The sequence below is a fragment of the Dysidea avara genome, chromosome 14 (assembly GCF_963678975.1).
Source record: "Dysidea avara chromosome 14, odDysAvar1.4, whole genome shotgun sequence".
Classification (NCBI taxonomy): Eukaryota; Metazoa; Porifera; class Demospongiae; order Dictyoceratida; family Dysideidae; genus Dysidea; species Dysidea avara.
Window position 1 is genome coordinate 4678814 of NC_089285.1, and position 20497 is coordinate 4699310.

At 38.8% G+C, this 20497-nt stretch overlaps 2 long non-coding RNA genes across 2 annotated transcripts; one reads left to right on the plus strand and one right to left on the minus strand.

Annotated features, from left to right (window-relative positions):
• Window positions 1-5425: 5425 nt before the first annotated feature.
• On the plus strand, window positions 5426-5844 carry LOC136244888 (uncharacterized). Its single transcript, XR_010695618.1, has 3 exons — window positions 5426-5480; window positions 5524-5608; window positions 5813-5844. It is a non-coding gene; the product is annotated as an uncharacterized lncRNA (long non-coding RNA).
• A 9735-nt stretch (window positions 5845-15579) lies between these two features.
• Window positions 15580-17636, minus strand: LOC136244887 (uncharacterized). The gene is made up of 2 exons (XR_010695617.1): window positions 16089-17636; window positions 15580-15870 (listed from the first exon to the last, which is right to left on the minus strand). It is a non-coding gene; the product is annotated as an uncharacterized lncRNA (long non-coding RNA).
• Between the last annotated feature and the right edge of the window lie 2861 nt (window positions 17637-20497).

Consider the following 20497-nt stretch of genomic DNA (forward strand, 5'->3'; position numbering starts at 1 on the left):
TTGGACTTCTGGATAACCTTGAAACCTGAAGATTTAATGACAGCAACCTCTGGAGGACCTTGGGATAAGGTAGGGATAATCACACAGTCCTATAGTTGAACTTTTGGACCTTTGTATAACTAAAGGACTTTTATTGGCAAACCTGGACATGTATGATAGGTAGGGGGTCTGGAGGCATGCCCCTAGATTCCTTCTAAGATCACTCACTGACTGCTCTATTAGAACAAATGACTTCTATCAATCTTTTTCCAAACTAATATATCAGAAAATTGATAGGTGGGCTCCATAAATTGATAGCTGGTTGTTATGTCTATGGGGATCACAAAGGTTTGGTCTCTTGCAAAAGTATCAGTTAAAATCCAGCCTAACTTGTCCTTCACTACAGCTTGGCATTATTACAAACTTGGGAACTGCATGGACTACTTGTTCAGTATTATAATAATTAACCACCCATCTCCACAATGTCCAGGTCTTATGACTGGTGGCTATATATTTTTGTGATGCTTGAGAATATGATAGCATACATAGTTCGTTATACTTCCATACCTCTGCAAGTATTTTCTTGTAGTCTACATGTCCATTTTCAGTTGAATGCACACGCTCTACTACGTCATAAAAATTCTCAACTGTTGCAACTAAACGATGGTGGCCTAAGACAGTTTTGTCATTCTCATTCTGTAAATTATTACAGAATTTTGTGAAGGGCAGGCACAAACAAAGCAGGTTTAGTTTCTTACCCTTTGCTAGGCAGGCAAATATAGAACTTCTTCCTGAACTTCACTGCATGAGCTCTGGGTAGTTTAACAAAACAAACCGGCTTCTTTGTTTCAGTCAGCAATGAAAGGGCTAATTAGACATATCATCACTTCTTTCCACTCCATTCAAAACGTCTGTTATCTTCTGCACCTTCTCCTCCATTAATCTACTGTTTTGCTTTTGGAGATGTGATTGGGATCAAGTTATTTTCCTCTACAGAAGCTCTCTGTGCGTGACCCTTTCCGACATATCTCTAAACTCAGAATAGCATAGATTATATAATCTATGATATTAATGGTGATTCGAATCTCACACCTCGCATACACTGCCACGAGGAAATCTTGTGATCCAACACTTGGAACAACAGTAGGTCAGCAACTGATACAACTGTAATGTGTCGCATCTCGCGTTGCCCCTTGCCATATGTCAGTACGACACTTGCACGATTTATAAATTATTGTGCCTTTTATGAATTCACAAAATGTGCAGCGCGATTTATAATCTGCACAAATTTACAGATTGCGCCTAACACTTTCATTTCATATCCGCGTTGCATCCGTGATATTTTAGCTGGGAGTGTAGTTTCTACTGGAGTCTAATGGAGAATGATGAGTTGAATGTATAAGAGTAGCTCTAGCTTTGCGAGACATAAGTATGTTGTTTTTCCATTAAAAATACTACAGTCTAAGATGGCAAAAACCTGGAATAAAGATTAGAAGTTGGGTTTTTTTTTTGATAATGTGCGATAAATAGAGTCAGCACAAAGGACATGTTATTGCATTCAATCTAGCATTCAGCATTGTTTCAATTAGCCTGCATGCTTTTACATTGCCTGTCCTAATGGCAGACTGCCAATTTACAGTACATTAAACAAATCTATGGAAGTTTCTAATTAGTGCACGCAGCAAAATAAACCTGCTTTCAGGCATCATTCCTGAGTTTTGCCACCTTAGAATGCCATATTTTAAACAATAAAACAACATACTTGTGTCTCATAAAGCTAGAGCTACTCTTATAGGCTTAACTTACCATTCTCCCATAGACTCCTGTACAAACTATACCCCCAGTTAAAATATCACGGATGCGACGTCGAAAGTATAGCATTCATAAAATGGATGGTATATGGCACTTATGTGGCTTTGTGAAGTTTTGGATAAAGCTCATTGGGTTCTTTTGAACCGATTGCTACAAAGTGCAAGTGTATCTATGTGTGTACTGTAAGCATAGTGTGTGTGTGTGTGTGTGTGTGTGTGTGTGTGTGTGTGTGTGTGTGTGTGTGTGTGTGTGTGTGTGTGTGTGTGTGTGTGTGTGTGTGTGTGTGTGTGTGTGTGTGTTCATATAACTTATCATGTTGTACAAGGGTCTAGCTAGTGTATCAGGTGACTGTACTGTTAGATTATGGGATACCAGTACTGAGACTCCTCATCATGTTTGTAAAGGTGTGTATAATATAGTGTGTACTGTGTACATGTGTTGAAGATACAGATCACATGGTAGACACTGTGTATAACAAGGATACAATCATATAATAGTCTCCATAGCTGTATAATACAAATCATTAATGTACACTAGTATATACAAACAGTTCAGTTATCACATGTCTCTTATGAGTCCTCAGTGTCCTGCCAAGTCTCTGAACTGTCTTGACAACTTGTCCAGTAATCACAGGATGTAATCTAGTTGTGGAGGAGATGATGTCTAATGTAGAATGAGTTGACTGTGTCTGAGCTCATCCATAAGTAAACAGGAGAGTTCTACAGTCTTGTTCCATCATGGTATTCTGTGTATCAGGGGGTACATTCTTTTGATGTGGACTTAGCATTTGGCAGTGTCTATACTCAGTAGTACAGTTGACAGCCTTTTCATTTCTATAACCATCCAAGGTTCTGTCTATTGTGCACCTAGCTTCGTCATTGCTAGAAGGACTTGTTGTCCAGGGGCTAGCTAGGTATACTCTTTAATTATGAGTGTTTCTGTTGATCTGACATGTGGCATGTAATACCTCATTTTACTAGAAGGAGTTTCTCCTCACTGTAGTCAGACTGATAGATCAGTACTGGTTAGGTAGCCACTGACAGTTATGTGTAAAAGGAGCTCATAAGGAGGACAGTTCAGTAGTGACATGTTTGGTATGTAGTTACATGAGCAGTAGGAGCTGTGAGTGTTCCTCCTGTTCCACAATCAATAACTGACTATTGTTGAGTAGTGGAAGACTTGACTTTGTGACAAAAGATGTACTAGTATAGTCAGCTACAATCATCATTGTCTGTATTGGTTGAAGGGACTTAACCACTCTGTGCAACAGTTTGTTGTATTGACTACCAAAAGCATGTGATACCTCTAAAATGCCACTAAAGCATTAGGCCATTTGGACAGGGAATCAGCTTATTGGTTTGGTCTGCCAGTAAGATGAACAATATTTGGAAGTTATATACATGAAGTTCTAAGGGCAGACATTGTGATCAAGCCCTGCTAGACTTTGATGACCCAAGTGTTTGTAATGTGCGTAATACCTAATTTTCACAGTGGCCCATATCATTGCCAGACACTGTTTTGTAGCTTAGGTTGTTGACAGGACAGCCCCAAGTCCCACATCTGAGGCATCTGTAGGTAATGTAAATGTGTCACCACAAGCAATTACAAAAGTGATTACTTTAGACCATTAATCTGTCATGTTCAACTGCCCACTTGTGGACTACACTAGTGGCCATGCCAGCAAATCTAGGACAAATATACTGGTAGAATTAGCTAGACCAATAAAATGACCTGAGCATTTATAAAGTACACTGGAATTGCCTTCTGGTATTCACCATTGTTAAGAGTACTTGAATTCCAGGTGTGAGATAGTATTCTTTTCAGGTAAAACTGGCCGCAGAGGTTGGTACTTAAATCCAATTTGCCAAGAACATGAGAGAGATCATTAGCATGTGAGGCTGAAAAACTACAATTGTTGACATACTCTAATTATCAACATAGACCTTGTGATCTCTTGACACTTCGTCTCATCTCCTATGGCACTCCATAATCTTTACCAAGTGCCAGGGTTGAATGCCATCTTCTCAGTGGAGTCCTTGTGCTTATAAGAACTGCTGAAATATAAGCACTGTGGTTCACAATTAATTCCTACAATGGTCACATCAAAAGTATCATTTTAGGTGTTCATATTGTTGTTGAAATGTGCTTGTATAGCTAACACAATTGAGTGGTACCTTATTGTAGTGTACATACTAAAAGGTTGATGTAGTATCTTATCTTTCTCTCTTGCTCTACATACATGTAGCTCACTGCCATTGGATCCTCAGTATTGCCTGGTCACCAGATGGGAAGAAGATTGCATCAGGTTGTAAAGCTGGCAAGGTGAGTGAAATGTATGGAGTTGTCCACCTCATTTCCCTCTACCACCCTTAATAATACTCTTACTACTACAGTGGAACCTGTCTAAAGTGGTCACCTTCGGGCCAGAGATATTTGGTCTTTATAGAGAGGTGGCTGCCTAACTCACTATCATATCTCTATAAAGCAGCCATAGGTCACAAACCAAGGTTGACCTTTATACAAAGATTCCTGGGATTGTAGCTATCCTCACACATGCCTACTCTTCAATCCATTACTTACATAACAGGCATAAACAAAGTAGCAGAAACCAGAAAGGATGACCAACAAGAGCGAGAAACCACTATATGGAGACATTATCACTAGGCTGCCTTGCTACAAAGCCAGTGAAGGAAAGGCTATGGTTTTTATACTGGAAAGACAGTTACCTGGTAACTACACAACTGTAAATTCCGAGATAAATTCAAAAAATTAGCATATTGTGGGGTGAGCTTTAATTGGAATCATGTGAAGAGACAAAAGCCATGGAGTGGCTATAAGCTTATCTATACAGAACACAACTGTGAGTATAAAATGTTATAGAGGTATAAAGTAGTGTAACTGGTTTACTCACCATTATGGCTGTTGCTGGCTGCTTTGTGAGAGGCTTTTGTGTAATGAAGTGCTGTTTTACGTGTTATAGAGGTGACCGCTTAATGCAAACTATTTCTGTACAAACTGTTTAGGAAGGTTAGGACCATAGTCACGTGGTCATTTTGCTGAGGTGACCGCCCAACTCAGGTGATCGTTGAGAGGTTCCACTATACTACACAGTTATACACAGTATGTTAATACCCTACTACACAGTGTGAGACATATCCAATCCTTATGTGAAAATTTCCCTTCTACACACCATGATACAATTGTTATAATACAATTTACAGGTGTGTATATGGGACTCAGTAAATGGTAAACAATTGGGGAAATCCCTAACTGGCCACAGACAGTGGATAACATGGTTGTCATGGAGACCAATGCATCAGTAAGCAAAATTAATAAGCTCATATGCAGACCATGTGTAGATGTTCTGCATATAGTTGTGAGACTGAATTGTATGGGATTTGTAAATGCGAAGTCAAACTGTTGGTGTAGTGTAGTGCGTGCATGTGTGTGTGTGTGTGTTGTACTAGTGTATGCATGTGGAGTGTGTGCGTGTGTTTGTGTGTGTTTACGCATGTGTAGTGTTTGTGTGCGTTTGCATGTGTGTGTGTGTAGTATGTGTGCATGTGTATGTTTTTGCGTGGGTGTGGGTGTGTGGTATTATCCATTATCCATACCCACAATACAGAGTTGACATATTTCCCCTTCCATAGGGAATATTATGTAGGACACTATCAGGACATGGTCACTGGGTTAGTGGTGTACATGTAGTAGTAACTGGATCATGTGAGTCAGGTGAACACACTATGTCTCAACACTGACTATGTGTTAAGGACTGGACCATATGAACCAGCTAATGACAGACTGTCTAAACCAGAAGGTATTGTGTAGTAGTTCAATATATGACCTCTCATGTACATCTGTGTTTATGGTGAAATATCTTGAAGCTATTTTGGCTTGTCATGATGTTAACAGTACTAACATTTATTGTATGTGTCAATGAATGCAGAAGACTTCCTTGATTGATATGTAATGATGTTATTTAGCATTACATAATGTGTTGTTAATTTGGATCTCTACACAGGTGACCTCCACCAGTTGTCATTAACTAGGTATGATATGAGCACCAGTAATAAGTACAGATGGTACAGTGGTTATTACCATATTAGGAAGTGATCAGTGAAGAACTACTTGTGTCGGGATCTGATGACTTTACACTGTTCCTATGGCAACCATCCACCGGCAAGAAACCATTGGCTAGAATGACAGGTAGGTACAGTGAAATACAATATTGTTTAAACAGCACTTACTGGAGAAAAAGATGTAGTTGACCTTATTATATACAAGTATAAGAAAAAATTGGGAACTTTAAATTAGATTAGGGACAGTGTATAATGCTGCAATAAAAAGTACTGAAACAAGCTGGATCAGAGTAGTACGTAATGTCCAAATACTGTAAAACAATAAGAAGTGAATATCCCTACTGTGCTACACTCAATGCACAGTAGGGATATATAATAGTTATACGGACACAATGTGGAGTCTATGAAATTTATAAACCCGAAGGCCCGGGCTGTAGCGCACGAGCGAAGCGAGGGCGCTACTAAGGGCCTGAGGGTTTATAAATTTCATAGACTCCACATTGTGCCCGTATAACTGCTTTAGACTCTATTTCACGTTACACTCAGATTACTTACCTCATCCACGGCTGTTTCTGCTGTAGGCTCGGCGAAAGCAATTGTAATTGTAATTGTAATTGTAATATTTAAACAGGGATTAAAAGGCTTACATCGACTGTAGAGTTACATTGTCAGGCTTACATTGTCAGGCTTACATTGTCAGGCTTACATCGACTGTAGAGTTTGCACCTGCTGAATTGTAATTGTAATTGTAATTGTAATATTTAAACAGTAATATTTAAAAGCGACTGGTTTTCTTACGATAATACTAGCGCCATGGCAACTATGCGTCCTCACGTGACTAAATAATCGCGCTCGTTAAATCACTGCACGTGAATAACGCATAGCGATTGGACAAACCCGAATTTGAGCATATGTCATATTGTGCTTGAAGGCGTGGAGTATATTAGAAAACAAGGTGGAGTATATGAGATTTATTACCCACCCAAAACAGCCTAAATAGAGTCTAATCACTTCTTATTGTTTTACAGTATTTGGACATTACGTACTACTCTGATCCAGCTTGTTTCAGTACTTTTTATTGCAGCATTATACATTGTCCCTAATCTAATTTAAAATTCCCAATTTTTTCTTATACTTGTTTGTGAAGTTTTTTTGCAAGCTCATGACCACTAAATATCTGCTGAGTTACTTACAGCACTATTATACTAGATTATGACTCATATAATAACAACTGATCAGTGGGCATGGCTCTACATAAGCCAACAGACAATAATGGACGTGGATTCGTGCATATCTACATGGGCGTGGCTACCATATGTCTACAGACAGTAATTTACGTAAGTGGGCGTGGATTCGTGCATACCTACACACTGATGAATGGAAGTGGTTACCATATGTCTGCAGACTGTAATTTACGTAAGTGGGCGTGGATTCGTGCATACGTACACACTGATGAATGGAAGTGGTTACCATATGTCTGCAGACTGTAATTTACGTAAGTGGGCGTGGCTCACGAAAGAAGCAGAGCTACGCTATGACGTGTAGTAACACATCCATATTTAATTTAGCACGTAGGGTCAGACCCGAATAATCTTTAAAGCAGGACCTGGATGACCCAACTCGGTTTAACATTGTTACTAATTAACTATATTTATTGACTTACACATTCGCTATATAGTTCGCCGTGAGTTGCTCTCTCTGATCGATATCAACAGCAAGTCTGACGTACGCGTGTGTTTTTGGTACAACCGGCGACCACGAGTATTCGAATAGTTTGATGCAATATACACTGGTATGGAAGCCGTATTGTAGTCTATTAACACTCAGCAGTAGAACCTTGACTGATGGCCATGGTAAAGAAGGATAAAAGGTATGACAATAGCGCAAGCATTGTATGTTTATCAATATACCAAAGGTTTTTTCTTAAGCGATCTAGAAACGTTTCTGCGAAAGAATTAGGGCTGTAGCTGTAGCCAGTTTTCTGCTACGCTTAACTGAAGACGTCAGGCAGGCAGGCAGTAGAAAATTCCATTGACTAAATTTAAAAAAAAAATTCTGTAACAACTTGATGGAAACATTTCGGGTCGATCTGAAGACACTTTTGGGCTTGGTTTTACCCAACCAATACTGTCATATCGTTTTGAGGAAAAATCGCGGCAGGTTTTTGGGTTATATTATATCATGGATCGCCCCCACACCTTCGATCTCCCTAATATACAGTACTATCGTACTGTATGATACACTAGCCTAAAATTTCCCATTTGGAGGGTCACAGTTGGCCATAAAAGTATGTGTGGTCACATGTCAGTGCATCTAGTAAGAAAGTGACCTTAGTAATGATGTTGAGTGTTTTAATGTGTGCATTGTAGTTCCATGTTGTATCACAAACCTTCTCCCAATACAAAGTGTGCCTTCCAGCTAAGATACACTAGGTGTCATGTTTGGTTGTACAGTCATGCATGGCAATAATATTATATCACAAATAACAGTATATCATCACTTTGAAAATTTTACGTAGTATTTCCTTTGATGTCTGAGGTTACTAAATCCAATAGAAACCTGTGGTGGGGTTACTAAATAGTTAGTAACTTGTGGTCTTGCTGGTGATTGTTTACTACTGTACATTCATCAAATGAAAATCGGCAAAGCCAAAAAACAGATTAATGGAAGCACCCATGACTTGGTCACCTTTCATGTAGTAGTGATGTCTGGTTGGGATTTTCCAAACAAGGTGATACCATCATGTGGTAGTGTATCGGTTACCAAAAACTTTACAAATCTTTCATTAAAGGGGATATTTGGAATCTAAATTAAAGCTTTCATTTGGAGTTTCTTGTCATTTGATTCACCAGTGAAATCATCAAATATTTTCTTCGTGTCTGTATAGGCCACTACCTCATTACTCTCTATTGATGTGTGATAATATCGAGTAATCAATTATATCATGTATATCATGATTGTGATTAACAAAAAGCTTATGTTGTGATATGATAATGTGTGTGCATGTGTTATAACCACGTTTTGTAAAATGGCTTCCAACTTAGTACTGCTCCCTACTGGAAACAGTGGCGGATACAGGGGGGTTGCAATGGTTTCAGCTGAAACCCCCACCGAAAAAGTGCGTGCGCCCCTACGATTTGTGAGTGATAAAGTCACCAACAGTTATGCATAGTGTGTCACATGGGACCTTTTCTACTCATACTTTTACCTTTGAGATCGTTAAATATGGCATTATGGCGTTGAAGCGTATTAACCACCCCTAAAATTAATTATCATTTTAGTGCTGTTTTGCTTCAAAGCTTTCCGCGAAGGCTTGGATCAACTGTGAAACAATGTTTTGGAGTGATTTTTATGATTCACTATAGATCTATGTAGCTATACGCCACTGAGCTATAAGACTGAGTTATCAACCTCAGCTGGACTATTGCTGGTGAGATCACAGTGATTGAAAACTTCCTGAACCTGAAACCCCCTCTGAAAATTCCCAGATTTGCCATTGGGAAATAGCAAAGTTTGACGTTATTTGGTTTCAGAAGTGATGAAAATGGGAAAATAATGGACAGGAGAGGAGTGATCTGCTAGCTAGGTTTGCTCACAGACTTTACCATACTTGGGAAATACAACGAATCTAACTTACATCTTAAGCACAGTTACGATGAAGAGTAGCGCTTATTAGTAGGTCAGCTCTGTTTCCGTCAACTTCCAAGTCTAAGAAAAAGGAACACTGTATTTCACAAAAAGTCTCTATACTTGAGTTAGCCAGCATTTTAAGGATTGTGAGGAGTCGGTGATGGAATATGAGTGCAAAGACATGGAACCATTGGCTACAGTTGACAGTGTTCTGTTTCTTCGACTGCTGCAGACACTGGATCCAAGGTACAAGTCTTCTTCTCATGCCTACTTTACTCGAGTATTGTTACCTGTCAAGTACAAAACTGTTAAGGGTGCTCTGTACAGTTCCGTGTATGGCTTCTGAGGTTAGCACAGCTGGGGTTTACTAATGGATTCCCATGGTCACCAGTAATTATCTAATTAGTCTGTGGCTTGTTTAACATGTGGTGCACCCAATGAGACAATGTCTTTTATGATGAAATAACTTGCCACAAACGAAGAAAGAAGAGAGATATACATGAAGGAAGTGAAGTAAGTGTTGTATCTTCTTCATCGTGGTCTAATAAATATGGTGATCCGTAATTTACCGATTATCTTCTGGTTACGCAATTAAGAAACAATAACTGTGGCCATGGAACAGCTGCGGGCGTCTCAGTTTCTACACCTTGATACTAAAATTAGAACTAGTTTGTCATTTTAGACCTGATAGGCATGAAAATTTCAGATGGGCAACCATGATGTTTATGCATTAAAAGAGCGTTTGTCGTTTTTTTTTTATAGCTCCTTCTGGCAAGGAATGGCGTGGAGGTAAAGAAGACTGATTAGTGCCAGCACAAAAACGGAAGAAGAGTATCTGATGACTGAGAAGCCAGAGAAGAAAAATATAAACGCACGTTTGTTTGTACAGTTTTCAATAATGTATTTGGGGCGAGCCTGAGCGAGTCCCACAATTGCAGTACTCTATTCGACTGTACGATCGTCGCGTTCCCAAACGTTTACGCAAAGAACACGGAAAGTCCCACACTGTTAGTAGTCCATTGGACCGTCGTACGACTTTTGCGTTCCCAAACGTTTACGCAAAGAACACGGAAAGTCCCACACTGTTAGTACTCCATTGGACCGTACGATCGTCGCATTCCCAAACGTTTACGCGAAGAACACGGAAAATCCCACACTGTTGGTAGTCAGGACCGTCACATTCAGTTTCCAAAAATTTACAGTGGTCACTTTTATTGCACGTGGCGCGATGTGACCATGGCGAGTGTTGAAAGTGCAGAACAGAGAGAAGAAAGGCTCAGAAGAAGAAGGGAGCGCGATAGGCTCAGAAGAGAGAGAGAAACCGAGGAGGAAAGACAAGCAAGGTTACACCAAACGCTTACCAGAAGACAGCAAGATCGGCGTACACGTGGAACAGAATCTGATGAACAGAGGGAAGCAAGGTGCTGCCGGGTAAAAATAGGACTGTTGATGGGTGTTAAATGCATGTATCTTTAATTTGTAACACATTAAGTTTATCAAAGAACTGTGTATTAAGTACTTTCAATAAACTAAGTGAGGCTGTGTTGATAGCCATCTAAATTGCATGTCAACATAAGTCAGTAATAAGATAGGACTGTTGACGTAATTTCTTCTTTATTATTCTTCGTTTCTCAGTGTTACTTTACGAGAAGGTCATGGTGTGGAATGCAATAAAGACAATACGCAATTAGGGTGTTTACCTGTATTGTTGCATCACTAATGTGTATAGCTAGCTATACAAGTCTTTTAGCTATAGATCAGGCTCGCCCCACAATGCTTTTAGCATCTGTCTAGTTTTAAAGAATCAAGTCTGTAGGGCATAAACTGTGGGGCTAGTTCTAGTTTGAAGCGAAAATTTATAACTCACCTTCTACAGTGAGTTAAGACATGGGATTTGGACTAAACTGTGCAGTGGTGATAGCTTATTGCAAATAAAAAGAGTTTAGCAGAATAGTTTAATGCATTCGTAAGTAATAGCAGAAAACATAATTTATGGGAAGCCATACGCGTAACTGTACAGAACACCCTTAAGGTGTCCGTTGCAGGTTTGTTGAGTAATGCTAGCTGCTTAACTATGGATATGTGGACTGGGTGCCATAGCCGTTCCTATATGGCTGTGACTGCTCACATAGTGATGAATGGAAGATGAAGAGTTTTTATCTTGCAGATTGTGAGATTACTGATTCCCACACTGCTGATAACGTAGCTACTAAACTATCAGCTGTTATGGTGGCCGTATAGCACTGGAAACCTTAGATGTAGCAGTTAGAAACCTTACCAAAGATTTACTTAACTAATTACTTTATCTCATTATTGGTCATGTCATATGGGGCTGTTTACATCATAACTGCATGACACAGTCCCTGAGGGTACACATGAAAAATCAAAAGTTGTTACACATTTACATCACATGAAGTGCCATTTGTGTATTACAAGTCACAACATTGTTCATATATTCATAAATAATTGATGTGATACATACAAAATGAAACAAAAATTTTGATGTCACACTGCTGAGAGATGAGCAATACTACCACCTAAGCATCTTGGGACAAGTGTACACATGAGGAGTTAGTAGTAGTTTGCCTGTGTAGCCAGGCATCACCACTCAGGTTGAATGCAGTGAACACCGGTAAAGAAAACAGATAAATGTTGTGGAGACTGCCGACGAACACATCATAACTACTGACCAGGCTGAGAAGAATGAGTTGTCCTACTTCAAGTACATAAGGTTACATCTAACTCTAGTTTGTTTATGAAGAGGCTAAGTTCCTATACATTACTGATGAAGACTCCTGTAACTTTGCATATCCGACATATGATACAGTACTAGTGCCAAGCATCTGCCATAAAGTACAGCCATGATCAACTCATTGTGTGGAAAGTGTACACTGCTTCGAGTGAGGTGGAATTATGATTACCATTACAGATGACTGTATATCTAAATTATTATACATAATTTATTAACACTTCCAAAATTGTGTGAGTATTAATTTGTACCACAAAGTTAGGGAAACTAGTATAAGATGGTCTCGGGCTGAGTATTGTATAACAACCATACATTTACTTTACAGGAAATAACTGGCAAAGAACATCACCAGATTGGCTGGTAATAAACCCATCCAACCCCAAAATCAAGTTCCTGGTTCTTGAATTTTAGCTCAACACATAGTTGCAGGGCAGTCAAGTTGATTAATACTCAATGATATACTTTATATACACACTACTGACAAGCTCTACCTCTTTTAGAGCACAGGGAGGTTGTATTCCAGCTGATCTGAAGACCATTAATAGAAGCTTACATTGTAGTGTAATTCTGCCATATACATTGTCATGGATGTGAGAAAACTACAGCTTTATGTCTGCACTGCCTCCTTAGCACTTGCCATCTTTTAGTTATTGCCTGAGTCGAGAAAGAAACTCGGAAAGAAGAGTGTATCGTTTGAGAATTTACTGAATAACGTCGAGCACTGTTGAGAAATAAGTCTCGCACGTCTCTTCATGCTGCAGCTTCATGTATCACATTACAGACCTTGCTCACAATAGTATCACGTAGAATGAAATGTAGTGCTTACTGTAGTCTGCCATATAATGCTGATTCATTCATGCACAAGTTGTGCCACGTGCTTTTGTGGTTTTGATAAACAAGTAATTCTTCAAATCGATGTTTCTATCGACCTGTTGGATGAAATACAGCGAAACTCTATAGCAATACAGATAAATACTAGCATTACAAATCTATGGATTCGCCATTTTTTAATCTTTATCGTGGTGCGTGATAGCAGCTTTTTCTTCCTGAGGAAGAGTGGTTCAGCTGTATCTGTCAGGCCTGTAGGGTACAAAAATTCATAGAATTGTTACTACGCTTTTACCAAGAGTATATAATAGAAACCAAGAGTATCGAATGGTGTATAATCCTGTGATTAATCATTGCGTAGAGTAATATCGTTTTCGTATTAGGTTGTGTCATACTGAACGTTAACGATATTTTGTTTAATGACGACAGGTTACGGTGCCACCAGGTTTAGGTGTGACCTTATCAATTATTTTGACCACATCACTATCTAATGTGACAGTAAACAGTCTTGTGTCCACACCAGCTATAGTAGTATCAGTACTAACACCAAGATCAGTACCTTCATATCCATCTGGTAAATAACCAGTTTTGTTTTTCTCTGACTGATCCAGTGTTTAGGTGTAAATGGTCAGGTAATACCTGCCTAATTTTCACAGTAGCCCTTATCATTGCCAGACACTGTTTTGTAGCTTTGTGTTGCTCTGCTTGCATACTCAACAACATCATTATAGGTTGTTGACAGTACAGCCCCAAGTCCAACATCTGAGGCATCTGTAGGTAATGTAAATGTGTCACCACAAGCAATTACAATAGTGATTACTTTAGACCATTCATCTGTCATGTTCAACTGCCCACTTGTGGGGCCATGCCAGCAAATCTAGCACAAATATACTGGTAGAATTAGCTAGATCAATAAATGACCTGAGCATTTATAAAGTACTGGAATTGCCTTCTGGCATTAACCGTTGTTTGAGTATTTGAATTCCAGGTGTGAGACAGTTTTTTTTTTTCAGATACAACTGACTGCAGAGGGTGGTGCATAAATCCAATTTGATGAGAGATCATTAGCATGTGAGGCTGAAAAACTACCAATTGTTGACATACTATTGACACAGTCCTTGTGTGATCTCTTAACGCTTCGTCTTGTCTCCTATGGCATGTTTGTGGATCAGTGTGAACTCCCATAATCTCAGTGCCAGGGCTGAATTTCATCTTCTCAGTGGAGTCCTTGTGCTTATAAGTAACTGCTGAAATATAAGCACTGTGGTTCACAATTAATTCCTACAATGGTCACATCAAAGGTATCATTTTAGGTGTTCATATTGTTGTTGAAATGTGCTTGTATAGCTAACACAATTGAGTGGTACCTTATTGTAGTGTACATACTAAAAGGTTGATGTAGTATCTTATCTTTCTCTCTTGCTCTACATACATGTAGCTCACTGCCATTGGATCCTCAGTATTGCCTGGTCACCAGATGGGAAGAAGATTGCATCAGGTTGTAAAGCTGGCAAGGTGAGTGAAATGTGTGAAGTTGTCCACCTCATTTCCCTCTACCACCCTTAATAATACTCTTACTACTACAGTGGAACCTGTCTAAAGCGGTCACCTTCAGGTCAGAGATATTTGGTCTTTATAGAGAGGTGGTTGCCTATCATATCTCTATAAAGCAGCCATAGGTCACAAACCAAGGTTGACCTTTATACAAAGGTTCCTGGGATTATAGCTATCCTCACACATGCCTACTCTTCAATCCATTACTTACATAACAGGCATAAACAAAGTAGCAGAAACCAGAAAGGATGACCAACAAGAGCGAGAAACCACTATATGGAGGCATTATCACTAGGCTGCCTTGCTACAAAGCCAGTGAAGGAAAGGCTAACTGGAAAGACAGTTACCTGGTAACTACACAACTGTAAATTACGAGATAAATTCAAAAAAATTAGCATATTGTGGGGTGAGCTTTAATTGGAATCATGTGAAGAGACAAAAGCCATGGAGTGGCTATAAGCTTATCTATACAGAACACAATTGTGAGTATAAAATGTTATAGAAGTATAAAGTAGTGTAACTGGTTTACTCACCATTATGGCTGTTGCTGGCTGCTTTGTGCAGTCGAAACGCAAGTGGCAAAAATATGCTTTATTACGCATATTTAATTGCACAGCTTGTTTTCCCGCGAAGAAACAAGCGCTTCTTCGGGTAGAACACCATCTGACTACAAACGCTTGTAGCTTCCAGATGCAACGCTCTTTCCTGTTTGCACTGGGTGTCACGCAACAACACGTCACTTGTCTTTCCACAGCAACCAAATTCGGCAGCTGCAGTTAGTTAGCAACGAGCTACAAAGCACTGAGCGAAGTTGGTGAGTAATAACAAGGTGGTTTTGAGGTGTGGTACAAATTTGTTTCAAGCCATATTAGTGTTTCTAATTAATTTGCACAACTAGACAAAAGCCCAAACTTAATAATTATGTTGTAAAAAGTTGTGCACTTTGGCTGCTGTTTACACATACAGTGATTGTTGACAAATAGCATTTTTACACATTTTAAATCAACAATTTCTATAAAAGTTATCAGGTGGAGACTTCCTGTGCCAGAATACTGCTGCTACTACTCCGAGTTGACCAGAGATGAAAGTTTCTACCATCAAATTCAACAATAACTTGTAGCTGCTTGGGTACAGCCATCTTCAAGGACTCCATTTCTACTGTGTCCAGGGTAAATCCCACACAGTACTGCTCCTGTCATGGAGATACACAGAGGTCTGGTCATCCATCACAGTCCTAACCTGTATTAGTTTCAAAAATACAACTGGATGTACTAGCTATTAGAACGCAGTATTACTAAATACATAGAATGTGAGGTAAATTGGTCAAAAGAAAAGTAAAAATGTTACCAAGAGTTAATAATAGTGGAGTATTAACTCTTGATGCTACTAAAATCGATTGAGGAATGGATAGCTAGCTACACTGAAAGAGAGCAGTCACAACAGACCAATTTACGTACCAAGGCCACCTTCATCTAGCCAAATTATTGTTGCTTCAGAAGGGCTTTCTCATTCCAAAACAGAGTTATCATGGTACGACACTGCAACTGGTACAATCAGTTTGTTCTGAAAGTTTTAACAAACCAAGGTTATCATCAGTTACCTGTACAGTACAAACGTCTCAAGTACACATGGGTACACATGAGACTTTAAAAGACCATCATTCTAAATCAGGGGAAGATCCAGGATTTCACAAGCTAACAGGAACAAAATTTGTAAAGCAGGGACTCAGAAAAGAGATACCGTATGACAAGAAAATTTGATGAATCTACATTTCAGCCATTTTGGTGAATTACTATAAACATCCTCAAAAATCGAGAAATTATAGATCTAAACACATACTTTTAAAGGTGCTTATGAGCATTTAATGAATTTATAGTTTACAATCTAAACTAATTATTTGTCAAATTTTCTCGAGCAAAAATTTCCTGCCTTACGGTAAGCATCCATTTTGAGTAATTATCAATTTCCAGCAGTGATTACGATTTTAAAACTTCAAGAGTTATTTGTATTACTATATTATATATAGTAGCTCCATGTTTCTAATTTTACATACTGGTAAAGTTTCATAGTGAAACACATAGTGAAACACATTAAGCAACTGCAACTGGTCTAAATAAAGCTTGTCAAAAATTCAGGGTACCGTGGGACAACATTTAAATCTACATAATATACAGCAATGCTCTAAATTGCCAGATTTTGCTGTGGGAAGCCCTTACCATTGGATGTGAATCACAAGTTCCTGAATTCAGCTGCACTGCAAGAGTCTGACCTAGTAGAAGAGGTCGTAACTGATTGATCTATTTTTAACATGTGCACCACTAAGGTAGCAGTAATGATTATTTCTCAAGATGTGGGATAAAAAGATTGCATGGATTTTGTAGGCATCTGATAATGTAGGGATTTGCAATGGTGATGTCTTTCCATAGGAATTAATAGTTTTATGCACGGGCAATCCTTGTTATGAGTCCAGACTATCTCACTAACTCAACTTTGCTTCCTCGTGAAATATCTTGATAGTTTCACTTTTACATTGGGTGAGTGTTATCAAATCACAGTGGCATGCAGCCAGTTTATTCCAAACTTCATCGCTATGGTTGCCCAGGTTTAACTATTTCAAAGCATCAAGACAAGGTACAAGAATTTTTTCAGTATTAGCAAAGATTTTTACATTTCTGTAAACTGAGGCTGATACTGTTGACTACTGAACTTGTAATGAGGATTGTCCATGTTATGAATCTCTACTTACACAGTACATGTACTAAAGGTGTGGAGCAACTGAGATATTTTCACTATTGAGAGAGCTATATCTGAACCACAAAAATTTCTTTCAAAAATGTTTTTACATTTTGGCAATCCACAAAAGTTGTTTTAACACCTTATGACACTGTGGTGTATGGTTTATTGTGTATAACAAGATACTGAATAACACCCTCTTCTATATTAACAGAGTACAAATTTGTTTCACAAATGTGTACAGTTTCATACAGCTACTAGACGTGCTCTATACAAACCTTATCACTTTCGTTGACTCAGATTTTGTGCACTCTTTTTCGTTTATCCACAGCAAAGTGAAACCGGGAGCAGCTAAATTCTTGTTCAATTCTAACACTAAAATACTTTCAGCCCACACGTTTCAAGATTAAATAAACTGAATAATTGTCTCCATAAATCATCTCCTCAAGTGTTTTTACTCGAAAATACGCCAGAAATTTACTGGTTGAACGCCATTTCTCTCGTCCGTGTGGCCTGGCGAAAACGCCATTTTGGACTTGTCGTAAATTGCGCGTGCAAGTAAAAACTCCCGTTTTTTGTCGCTTGCGTTTCGACTGTGTGAGAGGCTTTTGTGTAATGAAGTGCTGTTTTACGTGTTATAGAGGTGACCGCTTAATGCAAACTATTTCTGTACAAACTGTTTAGGAAGGTTAGGACCATAGTCACATGGTCATTTTGCTGAGGTGACCGCCCAACTCAGGTGATTGTTAAGAGGTTCCACTATACTACACAGTTATACACAGTATGTTAATACCCTACTACACAGTGTGAGACATATCCAATACTTATGTGAAAATTTCCCTTCTACACACCATGATACAATTGTTATAATACAATTTACAGGTGTGTATATGGGACTCAGTAAATGGTAAACAATTGGGGAAATCCCTAACTGGCCACAGACAGTGGATAACATGGTTGTCATGGAGACCAATGCATCAGTAAGCAAAATTAATAAGCTCATATGCAGACCATGTGTAGATGTTCTGCATATAGTTGTGAGACTGAATTGTATGGGACTTGTAAATGCGAAGTCAAACTGTTGGAAATGATCAGTGTGGACTTAGCTTTTACCTCCATTAGCTTTATTGTAATGCCAATGGAAAGTATAGTCAATTAGCTACAGCCTGTACTTGCGGAAGCTACATAGGCCTAACAACCACTGTATCATTTTTTTGCAGAAGCTGTACAAGCTTTATGCTTGCTTTCAACTTTTGGTCCTTGTGTACATTTATCATCATTTGTGTTAGTAGTTATAACACTTTGTGTACAGCAATCATAGCAGCCTGTGCTTGTATACACTGTATTTTGCATTGATAATTACATAATATTTTATGGTACATAATTCGTACAGTATATGTACTCCACACTATAGGATAGTAGTGTATGTACTCCACACTATAGGATAGTAATGTATGTACTCCAGACTATAGGATAGTAGTGTATGTACTCCACACTATAGGATAGTAATGTATGTACTCCAGACTATAGGATAGTAGTGTAAGTACTCCACACTATAGGATAGTAGTGTATGTACTCCACACTATAGGATAGTAGTGTATGTACTCCACACTATAGGATAGTAGTGTATGTACTCCACACTATAGAATAATAGTGTATGTACTCCACACTATAGGATAGTAGTGTATGTACTCCACACTATAGGATAGTAGTGTATGTACTCCACACTATAGGATGGTAGTGTATTTACTCCACTCTATAGGATAGTAGTGTATGTACTCCACACTATAGGATAGTGGTGTATGTACTCCACACTATAGGATGGTAGTGTATGTACTCCACACTATAGGATAGTGGTGTATGTACTCCACACTATAGGATAGTAGTGTATGTACTCCACACTATAGGATGGTAGTGTATTTACTCCACTCTATAGGATAGTAGTGTATGTACTCCACACTATAGGATAGTAGTGTATGTACTCCACACTATAGGATAGTGGTGTATGTACTCCACACTATAGGATAGTAGTGTATGTACTCCACACTATAGGATAGTAGTGTATTTACTCCACACTATAGGATAGTAGTGTATGTACTCCACACTATAGGATAGTGGTGTATGTACTCCACACTATAGGATGGTAGTGTATTTACTCCACTCTATAGGATAGTAGTGTATGTACTCCACACTATAGGATAGTGGTGTATGTACTCCACACTATAGGATAGTAGTGTATGTACTCCACACTATAGGATAGTGGTGTATGTACTCCACACTATAGGATGGTAGTGTATTTACTCCACTCTATAGGATAGTAGTGTATGTACTCCACACTATAGGATAGTAGTGTATGTACTCCACACTATAGGATAGTACAGTTCACATATGGGATACAAGACTAGCTCATTCAGTGATTATATTAACTGGTCACAGTCAGTCAGTGACTTGTGTATGATGGGGAGGAGAGGGACTGATATATACCTCATCACAAGATAGGACTGTGAAAGTGTGGAGAGACCGTGATGTGAGTGTAGTGTGTGTAGTGTAGTGCGTGCATATGTGTGTGTGTGTTGTACTAGTGTATGCATGTGGAGTGTGTGCGTGTGTTTGTGTGCGTTTGCATGTGTGTGTGTGTAGTATGTGTGCATGTGTATGTTTTTGCGTGGGTGTGGGTGTGTGGTATTATCCATACCCACATTACAGAGTTGACATATTTCCCCTTCCATCGGGAATATTATGTAGGACACTATCAGGACATGGTCACTGGGTTAGTGGTGTACATGTAGTAGTAACTGGATCATGTGAGCTCCTGTCAGGTGAACACACTATGTCTCAACACTGACTATGTGTTAAGGACTGGACCATATGAACCAGCTAATGACAGACTGTCTAAACCAGAAGGTATTGTGTAGTTGTTCAACATATGACCTCTCATGTACATCTGTGTTTATTGGTGAAATATCTTGAAGCTATTTTGGCTTGTCATGATGTTAACAGTACTAACATTTATTGTATGTGTCAATGAATACAGAAGACTTCCTTGATTGATATGTAATGATGTTATTTAGCATTACATAATGTGTTGTTAATTTGGATCTCTACACAGGTGACCTCCACCAGTTGTCATTAG